Source organism: Spea bombifrons, chromosome 6 (assembly GCF_027358695.1).
Source record: "Spea bombifrons isolate aSpeBom1 chromosome 6, aSpeBom1.2.pri, whole genome shotgun sequence".
Classification (NCBI taxonomy): domain Eukaryota; kingdom Metazoa; phylum Chordata; class Amphibia; order Anura; family Pelobatidae; genus Spea; species Spea bombifrons.
This window is the reverse complement of record NC_071092.1, coordinates 25808971-25821139: the sequence shown is the minus strand read 5'-3', so window position 1 is coordinate 25821139 and position 12169 is coordinate 25808971. Positions and strand designations below refer to the sequence as shown.

The following is a 12169-nucleotide window of genomic DNA, read 5'->3' as shown; positions in this document are numbered from 1 at the left end:
TTTTTTATCCACTTACATTGTATGCTTACAATATCTGCTTGAATACAGGTGTCTCGATGCCAAACCCTTGCCCTGAATCAAGTAACATTTTTGATTGACTTGTTTCAATTGGTTTGCACCTTTAATAGTGGTTGATGCTAAAAAAGCCTCAGCTCACCATAGTTATATGCTGTCATATGATTCGGTTGAAATATTCTTTTGAGTATGTGTGTTAAAGTAAAGAGAATTATCTTTGGATGCCCTCTTTCAGACATTGGCACACATGTCAAGCTGCTTTTTTGGCAAAGGGTCCACTGCAATTGACCCTGCCTGTTTACTTATCCTGTTACACAGACGTGAGGTCACATCAATGAGACATTTCCCTTTGGCCTCAGGTACAAAATTGTTTAGATGTTGTGACAAACCCTGTTAGTCGAGGGCCATAAATGTCACTTTGTAAGGATCTTAAGCACGGTCTACTAGGGCAATAAGAGTAAGGAACACCGATTTGCTGCAAACCGTGTGATTTATTTGCAGGATCACAAATCAAACTCCCCAGAACAAAGTCATGAAAGGAAAGCCCAGCTCCAATTTGAAGCATTCTGCTGGCTGTACTTTGCTGGCCCAGACTCACCTGTCTAACTATTCACTTCCCTGTCAGACCCACCTAAGCCAGGCTCGGGAAACCTCCCCCAGTACAGTACAGCCTAGGTAGGTTTATTACACTTGGCTCAGCTGATCTTCAGGTCCTCCCCTTGCCCCAGTAGCACAGGGGAACTTTGTTTCCACACTAAAGTTCCTCAGATTGTCAGGCTCCAGGGGGTTCTGATGCCCAACACCTGTACCTGATGTCCTGGACTGGATCCTGGAAACCCGGGTTGGGCATCTTGGGTATTTCTTGTCCATGTACTGGGCTGTGGAGGACAAGTAGCTGTTTAAGGCATCAGAATATTGAAAATAAAAGGCCCTCTGTGTTATCTTATTAGACATCTGCTTCCTTAAACTTCTCCTTCTGAAATATATCAACTTACAAGAAAGCAGTAACATAACATAATATGGCTTCATACTCATACATATAAGTTGAATTATGTCCGTAAAGTAAGGCTTTAGAAGCCTTACTAAGACGTTTTAAATAAGAAGGCCTTACCCCATTGGGCCCTTGCCCACATATTTACACACTCTTAACACACACTCTCACACACATACACATTCATGCTAACACACAGTCATTCATGCACATACACATTCAACATACATACTCACTCCTTCCCTCCCCCTCTCTCTCACTCCCTCCTCTCGCCCCTTTACCTCGCCCCCAGCTTGCTTTCTGGCTGCTCACATACACTGCATTTCCTCACTGGAAGTGGCCCGGAGGTTCGTGTCCCCCATGCCAGCCCATCCCTGTGTTTCAGCAAAACCTGTCTGTCTGGTAAAGCAATAAATATTAGCTTGCTTGAAAACAACAGTCATAGAACAGGATGATAAGAGTTCTTAAAGCATATTACATGGGATATTGTGTTCCCATCTAGTATTGCTCCACATGCACCATAATAGCATGCTTCACAATTTATTGCCCCGTTTTAACTGTACAGAGCTGACAATGTTACAGAAGGAAAGCTGTTAATATACACTATATGACCAAATGTACGTGGACACCTGACCATCGCACCTATATGAGCTTTTTGGACATCTCATTCCAAAACCATGGGCATAAATATGGAGTTGCCCTCACGCCCCCCCCCACCCCAGGTGTTGGACAAGAAGGCCTGGGTCGCAATTGGCATTTCAATTCTTCCCAAAAAATGTTCAATGAGGTTAATGTGCTGGGTACTTGAGTTCATGCGCTGGGTACTTGAGTTCATGCGCTGGGTACTTTATGGACCTTGCTTTGTGCACTAGGGTACAGTCCTGCTGGAACAGGAAAGGGCCTTTGCCAAACTTGTGCTCAGACCAAACCCTGAAAAAATGCCCAGACCATTCGCTCTCCTCCAAACTTTACAGTTGGCACTATGCATTTCAGAAGGTAGCTCTAATCTGGCATCCAAACCCAGATTTGTCCATCAGATAGCGAAGTGTGAATACATCACTTTAGTATCATGGTTGAGCTGTTGTTACTGACAGACACTTCCACTTCACAATAATAGCACTTACAGTGGAACGGGGCCGATCAAGCTGGGCAGAAATTGAACAACCTGACTTGTGGCAAAAGTGGCATCCTTTCACTGAGCTCTTCACTACAACCCATTCTACAGCCAATGTTTGTCTATGGAGATGGCTGTCTGCTTGATTTTATACATCTGGTACCAATGGGTGTGGCTGAAACACCTTAACTCTATAAATAAGAGGGGTGTTCACATACCTTTCGTCACAAGGACCAAACTTATTCAGTATACCCCATCTTGAAAATGTAAACTTTTCAATGCTAAAAATAAAACAGTTACACCCAAAAAAAACCATAATTTCCAAGTTGCGAGTGAGAGGTGGTTTCCTAAATGACGTGGGGCTAGAGTTACAGCTCCTGCCCTGCATAGTGGGAAAGTACAGCTCCGGGGCAAGTATAATATTTGCTATACTTTGTTCTGTGTATTTTGGGTTCCTGGGGCGAAGTGTCTGTGTTCTGAAAAGTCCAGTTCATATTTTCCAAGGACTGAGACTCTTAAGCCTAATAAGAGCAGCCTAAGTCTAGAAAAGTCATTTATGAGCAGACCAGGGGGAAGACGTTGCCAGTCATTTTTTCATTGTCTAAATGATCTGTAGCCTAATGAAACTCCTATGTGGACTCAATGGAACCGTGTAAAAGGAAACTTGGCATGTACCAAATCACTTTGGGATATTGCAGATACGATGGATGTTCTAGCAGGTATCCTAGATCCGAGAGTAATCGTATAAACACTTTGTCATTTTAAGATATAATAATGTGAAATCCTGCAGGAAGTCAAGATTTTCCATCTTAAACAGGAACTTTTTCACTAGGTATATTTACATTTAAAAGCTCTTTTGTCAGAAAACAGATACAACGATAAATTGGATTAACTGTTGGATATACAATCTGGTCTGCAATAATAATTATAAATAGCTTCTATTTATATAGAAAGGCTAATGGGGAGTTAGCATGAGCAGCAATCTAATGAAAAGTAATGTACTGTAAGCATGACACCGTGATCTTATAGAGGGTTTGGGAAAGGGAAATAGAAAGTGAGCACAGAAGGTATAAATAAACCCATCTTACAAAGTGTTCTTCACCATATCCTTGATTATTGGTTATATTGTTGCAAACAGTATATTTACTGAGTGCTTGTTCTCCAATAAAGAATAAAAATGTCATAACAGGGAACAATGCTGTGCACAATAACATAAGTTACGGTGGGTAAAGGTAATGGAAAACCCTCACACTTAAAATTAAGGGGGTAGTAAAAGCATTATTAAACACTCATCTACATCTGGGTAGGCACATGCAAATAAGGTCAACAATGATCAGCTTTCACCTCTATATCCACTTTATACATGGAACCCTTGAAGGCAATTGCCCGCTGTACAAGACAGTCTTTAGACAAAACTCGGGTAAGAGGTGCAATAGCCAGATCACCACTCATGGACAGCTGTGATCATTGTTGACCTTATTTGCATGCGCTTACCCAGAATTCCTTGTGGTTGTGGCAGCACCATGAGATTTCTGAGGGGGAAAAACAAGCCTTCTGGCTTGTCTGGTGTCTGTAGATGAGTGTTTAATAATACTTCTTCTACAACATTATTAAACCTAAGAAATAGGATAGCCTCAACCCATGTCTATACACGATATGGACAAAAGTAATTGTCCATAAAGACATGGTTGGATGAGTTTGGTGTGGAAGAACTTGACTGACCCACACAGAGCCCTGACCCCAACCCCATTGAACACCTTTGGGATGAACTGGAACAGAGATTGTGAGCCAGACCTTCTCGTCCAAAATCAGTGCCTGACTTCACAAATGCTCTACTGGATGAATGGGCAAAACTTCTCACAGAAATGCCCCAAAATCTTGTGGAAAGCCTTCACAGAAGATTTGAAACTTGATGTTATAACTGCAAAGAGGGGACCAATTACATATTAATGTCTATGTATTTAGAATACAATCTCATCAAAGTCCCTGTTGGTATAATGGTCAGGTGTCCCAACACTTTTGTCCATATAGTGTATGTATAATTGTATAGTGTTAGAGTAACTGTATGTGTTAGTGTATGGTTTTAGGGTGAGTAGGTGTTAGAGTGAGTAAACTGAACCCAGCTAGGCCTGACCTTACCATTTAGGGGGAATAAGGACACCAATGTGTACGTGGAGGGACATCCCCTTCCAGCTGCACAAGACAATTCAGAGGCAGGGACATCAGGGCATTCAAGCAGGCTACTCGTGATGACCATGGTACCATTTTGTTATGAGGAGGAAAGCCACAAGCCAACATATAAATTGCAGTTGGGTAAAGTTATATAGGGCTTAGGCAATACTTAGGCAGTATTCATATTATTATTATACAGTTAGTAGTGAGATTCTTTTGGAGCCTAACAATGTCCCTGGGTGACAGGTAGGGCCTGATTGTGACTAGATTCAAAGACATTTCCTTTATTACCCTATGACAATACAGACTTAATGATGCTTAGTAAACCCAAGGGTGGAGGCAGGCAGCACTATAAGGACTTGCTCAGTCCAACATGGTCCCCAAATGGAAGCCTGGAACAAGGAGCCTCCAGTTTGTGTTTGAGTCCTCATTAACAACAAGATAGAAAGATAAAGTGAGAAAAATCAACCTTCATCTTCGAGAAGAGACAGGAAACATACCAAGGTATACAACAAAAGGGGAAACACATACAATAAATGGATTTAGGAACGTTAGGCACATCGCCTACACCTGGTGGTCTTTTTATTTTTTTAACCAAAACAAAACCAGTTAATTTTCCTGTAAACCAGCCTTTGCTGCTGGGAAAACTATCTTTAGTTAAGGTCACACATAAACACTGTACAAGTGTATGTCCCTGTAACCTGAACCAATGATCGCATTTAACAGTGCACTTCTTCACATGCCCTTGTCATTGCATGGTACCTGACACCTTCGGTGGTGTATGCATGGGCCTCATGTCTAGTTAATGTTCACTTTTGCGATACAAAAGCATACACAGCAAGAATGAATGAATCTATTTTGTTAAAGTCATGTAGCTCTGTGCATATGCAACTGTCAGCCCTGATATATCTTAATGTGCCCTTCTGTTTCCATTCATGCCTGGTCTATGTAAACCCAGTCCTTTTACAGCATGTTTTGTGAGGTTGATTTCATACTTCTCTGCAATGTGATGTTCTGTTTCCTAACCTAACTTGTATTTTTGATTGAAGCTAATTTTATCCTGCTTTTACACCATACATCAATGTAGAAGTTTCACAAGAAATTGAACATGCTGATCCATTAGGATTTAGTGGTGTTATCAACCATGTAGAATGCTAATAATGCTGATTAGAATTGCAGTTCTGTTCAGCAGCCACCGAAGCCTCATGGACTTTATTATACAAAGCATCTTGGACGTGCTGGCCATAGACATTTGTGTCTCCGTAGACTTGAAGTTTTACAACCAGAACTAACTTTATAACAGGAAACGAAGTAAAATATTAAATCTTTTACAACAAAATTTACTGTCATGTCCCTGTTTGGAATGAAACTCTGACAGTTTTTGCTTTTCTCTTTTCCACGAATGAAAAGTCAATAAAAGTCCGATACAGAACAGAGACAAAGGTCGAAGGTACCAAGTGTAAAAATACAAGAGGTTATTGCCAGAGAGAGGTATTGCCAAAGAGGTAAACATGATTATGACATGATGGGGACTACCGTATAGATCTGTACCTAGAGCAGACTGGTCACTGCCCTCCGCAATATTCTCAGACATTCACTAATGTGTATATTGCAAAACTCCCTATAGCGTTATGCTGTACCTCGAATAATAAATAAAGGCTGGATTCTTCCTATAAAGATTAGGTAGATACTATTTTTTTGCTTCCACATTATTTATTTACTTGGGACATGCTCTGGTTGCACATTAGGATTTAATTAAACCTCTATATCTGATGTAACATCTTGTTTCATCATTAGGCTGAAAAGTAAGCCGCTAGAAGAAATAAAAACATTCTAGGCACCTTTTAATAAACCAGTCTCTCTGATCTGCCATGTAGTTCGAGTATGTCAGCAGAGAACAGATACAGCTACATTTTCTGTCCTTCAGTGAGTATAGGTTTAGAGAATTCTCCATTTTTCTTCTTATTCACTGAGAAGCAAGTTTTTTTGTACTTGCAACTCACAACCTGATGAATTTCAATGGGAGTTAAACATGCAGAAATTCATAAGCTGCATATTCCACTATTATTGTTTTCTTGATAATTTATGTAGGCACCAGGCCTGGACTGGCCCTCTGGCACACCTGGTAAATATCCAGCGGCTACATATGTCCAGACGCACACTGCTTAAGCATAAAAATAGAATGGCCACCTCCTCATCCCCAGTACGGCCCTGGTAGGCGCTCAATTCTAGGAAAAACTCCAGCTGTGGAACAATCCATTCCCACCTGTTTTATGTGATTGAGGTATTGTGCATGTATAGTTGACAGCAGTCCTGGAAGTATAGACACAGCTGGCAGCTGGAACTTACGTCCGGTCGTTGTGTCTGTAGATATGTGGTGACACCACCTTTCTGTAAACTGTCTGACTACCAAACCCACCCTTGTAGGTAGGCAAGGCTGCCATCAGTAGCATGCAAACCTTTGTATGGCAAACAGAAGGGCCTGTTTATATAAGTTTGATGTGGAGAAACTGGAGTGGCCCGGAAAAAGCCCTGACCTTAACCCTACTGCACACCTTTGGGATACATTGGAATGTCAACTGAGAGCCATGCCTTCTAATCCAACGTCAGTGCCTGACCTCACAAACGTATTTTTTGGGCTGAATGGGTACAAATGCCCACAGACACACTCTAAAATGTTGCGGAAAGCCTTCCCAAAAAAAGTGAAAGCTGTTATAACTGCAAAGGTGGGGGCAACCATGGTTGTGGAATGGGATGTCCAACAAGCTCATACAGGCGTGATGGTCAGGTGTCCACATACTTTTGGTCATTTGGTGTACTTCGTTCATGGCAACTAATTCCTAATTATCAGTTTTCACTTACTACTTTTAACCAAGGCTCAGGATTCACCTTGCAGTGCTGCTAAAATAAGAAGGAAAAATCACAAGCCAACCAGACAAAACAAACATAAGTATTCAAATGTGGCAAACAACCTGGGGCTTCAGGGGTTTTCTTAATTTCTAAAACTTTACTCTCCTCACCACAAAAGTAAACACAGCGTTATCAGAGAGTTAAAACAGTGAAACAGCTCTTCACAAGTATAGATTCACATAGAAGAATCACCATATACAGTATAGATTTATATATATATATATATATATATATATATATATATATATATATATATATATATATATACTGTGCCTACAGTACTGTCAAATGTCACACCACATATTGATTTTTTCACTTAATGCAAAAAAATTTTAAAAAAATGTAAAAATGTTAAAAAGAAACAATAAACATATCTACTTTCTTTAGACAGAAAGGGATAGCAACCTTCTTCCAAACAATAGATACCCTAGCCTTTAAGACATATAGCTTTTATTTTGTGCCATGCCATGGAAGAAGGAGTCATATTGTTTACAGTTGTGCTTTACATACATTAAAAAGCAGGCACGTTGCAGTAACATTCACAAAGCTTTAAATATTACGAAACACTAACGTCCCACCTTAACTGTCTCTGGTATGCCTTGAGAAAACAGGAAGATACAATTGCAAGATACAGATATACCAGCCAGGAGATCTCAGCTGTGCAATTATTTCTCTGGTTCTTCATGTGTTGGCCTACATTTATCGAGAAATCAAATGAGTGGCAGATCCTGTTCATCTTGTAGAAGGTATCATCAGCGCTACGGAATTCGATGGCGCTATATAAAACAATAAATAATAATAATATGTATATTGTCAGTCTATCCTCATGTACCAGGTAGTATTTCACGATGTGATTCCAATAAAGACATGCTCAGCATTGGGTGTTTACACAATAAAATAATAAAACAAAAGTGCACTTGAAATTATAAGATGATGATTTGTATTAAGAACAAAAGTGCATTGGATAAGTATAATTTAAAGAGTTATGCGGCAGTCTCTGTATCATGCAAGGAAATAACGGATTAGTTTAGGGATACATACAGTTTTAATGTACATTTTGCTGATGGATAATGGGAGTTAAGAAGTTACAATAGATTGGAGAAGAAACCGTCACCATGCTGCCCAACTTTTGGCACTTCTACAGGCCCCCAGTCAGGGCAGCAGAATTGTATTGTGAATACTTTATTCAGGGCATTAGTTAATTTGCATAGGTTGGATCTATTTGGTAGGGTAAGCCTTCATTTCATGGTATATTACAAAGCAGCATAATGCTATCCTTTACTCCAAGTAGGGTGGGTTAAAACCTTTCACATATGCTCTGGCCTGCTGAGGTTAAACTTCCGAAACCAATTGCTCCACCCTTAACCACTTTTTTAAGATATGGAAGGCAGCTAGGTATCTATACACAGCACATGCAACAGCATGGGTTTTTCATATGATGGACTGAGATAAAACACAATCTGTTCTGTACGCTCCCTTCTGAACACTTATTAACTAAGCTTTGGAATTTTATGTCTTTCAAGCTTAAGCAAACAGGGGTAATATCACATTCCATTTGACTGAAGTAAACTTCTCCTCTGACCCATCCTACAGAAGCAGATGTGAGGAAAAAGTGGGGACTTTGGTTGGACATCACCACATAACCTTTCTATAGATGAAACCTGGAAGGTGAAATGCCCCACACATTCACAAGTTGACAATGTAATTCGGTATAACCCATGATGGAATTGCATCAACATATTTGCATATGAGAGTCGGCACATCTCCTTTCTTATCCTTGACTGATGGGGTTCGGAACTCATTAAGCGCACAGGTTTTGTGTCCAATAACAGTAAAATGTGACAAATGCAATATGCCTTCATACCATTTGCAAATGTGTGATGATGTGTCTGCATCTATTCCCCATGCAAAACATAATCAGGAAATGTCAGCAACAACGGTGTGCTTGTCTGGGCTCTCAATGAAGCTTGGCAAGTGCAACCAGTTGTTCTGATGCCTCATACTTGCAACTCTGCATTTTCCTGTTGCCTTCCATTTCTACTCGCTCCCTGTTTCATGGGATTGTGTTATCAGGCTGAGCAGGAGCTTCTACCCTGCTGGTTAGAGGATTGCAGCCCGCAGACAACAAGAAAGGGTCTTCAAGTTCAATGACTGATAGCATCTCTAGGTCCGCTGAAGTGCCTAGTTTTTTCCACTCCTTTGCTGTGCGGTATATGTAATATTATATTGTGCACCATAATATATTTTTGCCAATTGTCCTGATATGAATGGAGAAGTCTTGACCAGGATTGGCACTCAATTGGCTGAAAACATGGCTTGCACACGTGCAATGACTAGGCCTTCAATTAGATGGGACATAATGTGATGCCAGCACTTACTATGAACAGGGTGTGAGTTCATGAAGGAATACAGAGGGATCTGCAATAAAATGTTTTGTGTTTTATTTTACATTCATTATGCTTTATTTGTGTTGACATGGCAAAATAGTTGGCCATGGAAAAATAAGGGGCCCTTCTCTTTCTTTATTCTATTTTTCTTTTTTCTGGCCTTGGGTGTGCTAGTCGTTGAATATGTAGCAAGTCTGATACATTTTGTAGGATTCAACACCCTTCACCTCTACCATTTTCAGTTGGACAGTTCCGATTTTTTGGGCACTGCCCTACAGTCCTGCTGAGCTGCCCCATTGTCCCACTTTTGCAGGCAGCAGAAGCCTGTTAGGGAGATGATAAGACTTCTCCTGGCTGGCCAATCACGCTGTAAATTATTGTACATCACGGACCTCACACACAGCTTGCACATGGCCTCTTCATGGCACAACAATATGATATGATGACATGCATTCTACCTCAACACAACATAAGGTGCTGGGGTAAGTCCGTTGTCCTGCCACCAACCCTGTACCCAAACAACAGGTCACCTGAAATGTTAGGTATATGAGAATCTGCTTTTATCTGTGGTGAGACCAAAATATCTTGTGACATAGATCACGATTTTCTAGCAGTCACATGTGATCTAGCATCAAGGACAATGATATAGATTCATACATCCATAGGCATTTATTATTTACGTAATCACAAAACCATATAGAATCAAGAGGCAGTAGAGTGATAGAAACGTTCCAGTATAAAAAGGCATGAAAGAAAGGATTGTAGGGAAAGAGAGTAAAGGAACAGCCTTGGGATGTGTTTACAGTTCTTCTGTTGTATTATATCTTAAGCTAATTTTAAATAAATGGTATCATTGGACATAGCAGCATCACAAAGGGTTAGTATCTCCCCTCTCAGGTGAGAAGACAGGAACAACTAATAAAATATAAGTACAGAATCCACCTCCTCTTTAGGTTCCCCAGTCTGTTCCACTAGAAGGTAGGGAGAATCTACCTTACTGAAGCCAAATTAATCAGTCAGTAGAAACTCAGATAGGTCGTACTTGGATTCAGAGATGACAATACAATGAGGACCTGGAGAAGGTCTCATGAAGGAACTCTTATGACACCGGCTAGAACACAAATCAACTTTAAAATGTACAGTAGAGACTCAAGCTCTTTTACAAGATGGACTGTCGGAAGTTAATCGTGTATGAAGGGAAGGAGACAGAGTATGTAGATTTAATACTTGTCTGAGAAGGATGCTCAGGACCGGTCATGACGAAACAAGGAATCAGTGCTCCGCCAGCAGATACATATTGCAAAATACAAAAACGTTTCACATGGGCAGGGCCTTTCTCTACGTCAGTACCAGAATATCTTAACGTGTGTTAATGCTATTACTATTACTATAAAAACTACCACTTTCGTAACCGGGCAAACAGGTTTGTTTCCATCTGGCTGCTCCAATTAAACCTTGAAAGTTTAAGCTTTCTGTGATTCTTTAAAAGAAACATAACAAACAAGATGTAATACTGAACAGCGCTGCAAGTTCCATAATCTATGTGTAATATATATATATAACAATGCCATTAATGTAGAGGCTGACATGGTAACTACACATACATAGAGCTGCTCCCACACCTTGTCTTGTTTTAAGAAGCAAAATGCTCTCAGACATTTCAGAACATGTATGTTTTGGAACTCATTTCAAATTAATGCAGGACTATTGCCAAAGTAAGGCTCAGGATAGAAGCGGTTTTATTTACACACCCTTTTGTTTTATTGTGTTTATATATATATATATATTTTTTTATTATTTTTTTTTGCCATAAAACATACACCCACATATGAGCCCAAGGAAAGATAGATCAAAAAAAGTAGAAAAAGAGGGACAGATGGAGTTAGATCTCAAACGAAAGACAGTCTTACTAAAATTGGTACATGGAAATTTGAAGGTTTGGTACTTTGGTTATATGGTGACCTGGCAGGTTTGGGCTCATGCTGGGTACCTAGTTTGGCATTTAGACTATTATTTATTGTTTCATATAGCACCATCATATTCCATAGCGCTGTACAATGAGAAGACAGGACATAAGAATTAGTATATAACATAACAAATTGACTTACAGAAACAACAGGTGAGGAGGGTCCTGCTCAAACAAGCTTACCATCTAGTTGGAGCACAGCATGACCCAAAAGCAGCTGTAGCATGGCACGTTAGACTATCCCTATTACACCTAATCAAAGAGATGACATTCTGCGCCTCTGTGTTATATGTCATCCTCAAATCCTGCCAGGATCTTGTGGTTCTGAACAATAGGGTTGGACATTTGGCAGCAGCACAGATTTTTATACGTTCAAAAACTGGGTAATGCCATATTGGTCCCAGAGAAAACAAAAGTCATGAGAAGTTTGTGAGAACTTTAAGGAGACCAGTAGTCATAAAGTAAGATGCAGATTCACACAGGCTTTGAAGACCTTACAAGTCCCTTCTTTAGATATAGTTTACTTTGTGGTTGCGAAATCTAAAGGTATAGTAAAGGACGCACAAAGTGGGTTCACACCAGTAATTAGGTGTGCTGATTTTGCCACATGCTGC

The 12169-nt window shown here is 40.2% G+C and overlaps 1 long non-coding RNA gene across 1 annotated transcript; it reads right to left on the bottom strand.

Annotated features, from left to right (window-relative positions):
• Positions 1-486: 486 nt before the first annotated feature.
• LOC128500461 (uncharacterized) lies at positions 487-1376 on the bottom strand. Its single transcript, XR_008354923.1, has 2 exons — positions 1323-1376; positions 487-893 (listed from the first exon to the last, which is right to left on the bottom strand). It is a non-coding gene; the product is annotated as an uncharacterized LOC128500461 (long non-coding RNA).
• Between the last annotated feature and the right edge of the window lie 10793 nt (positions 1377-12169).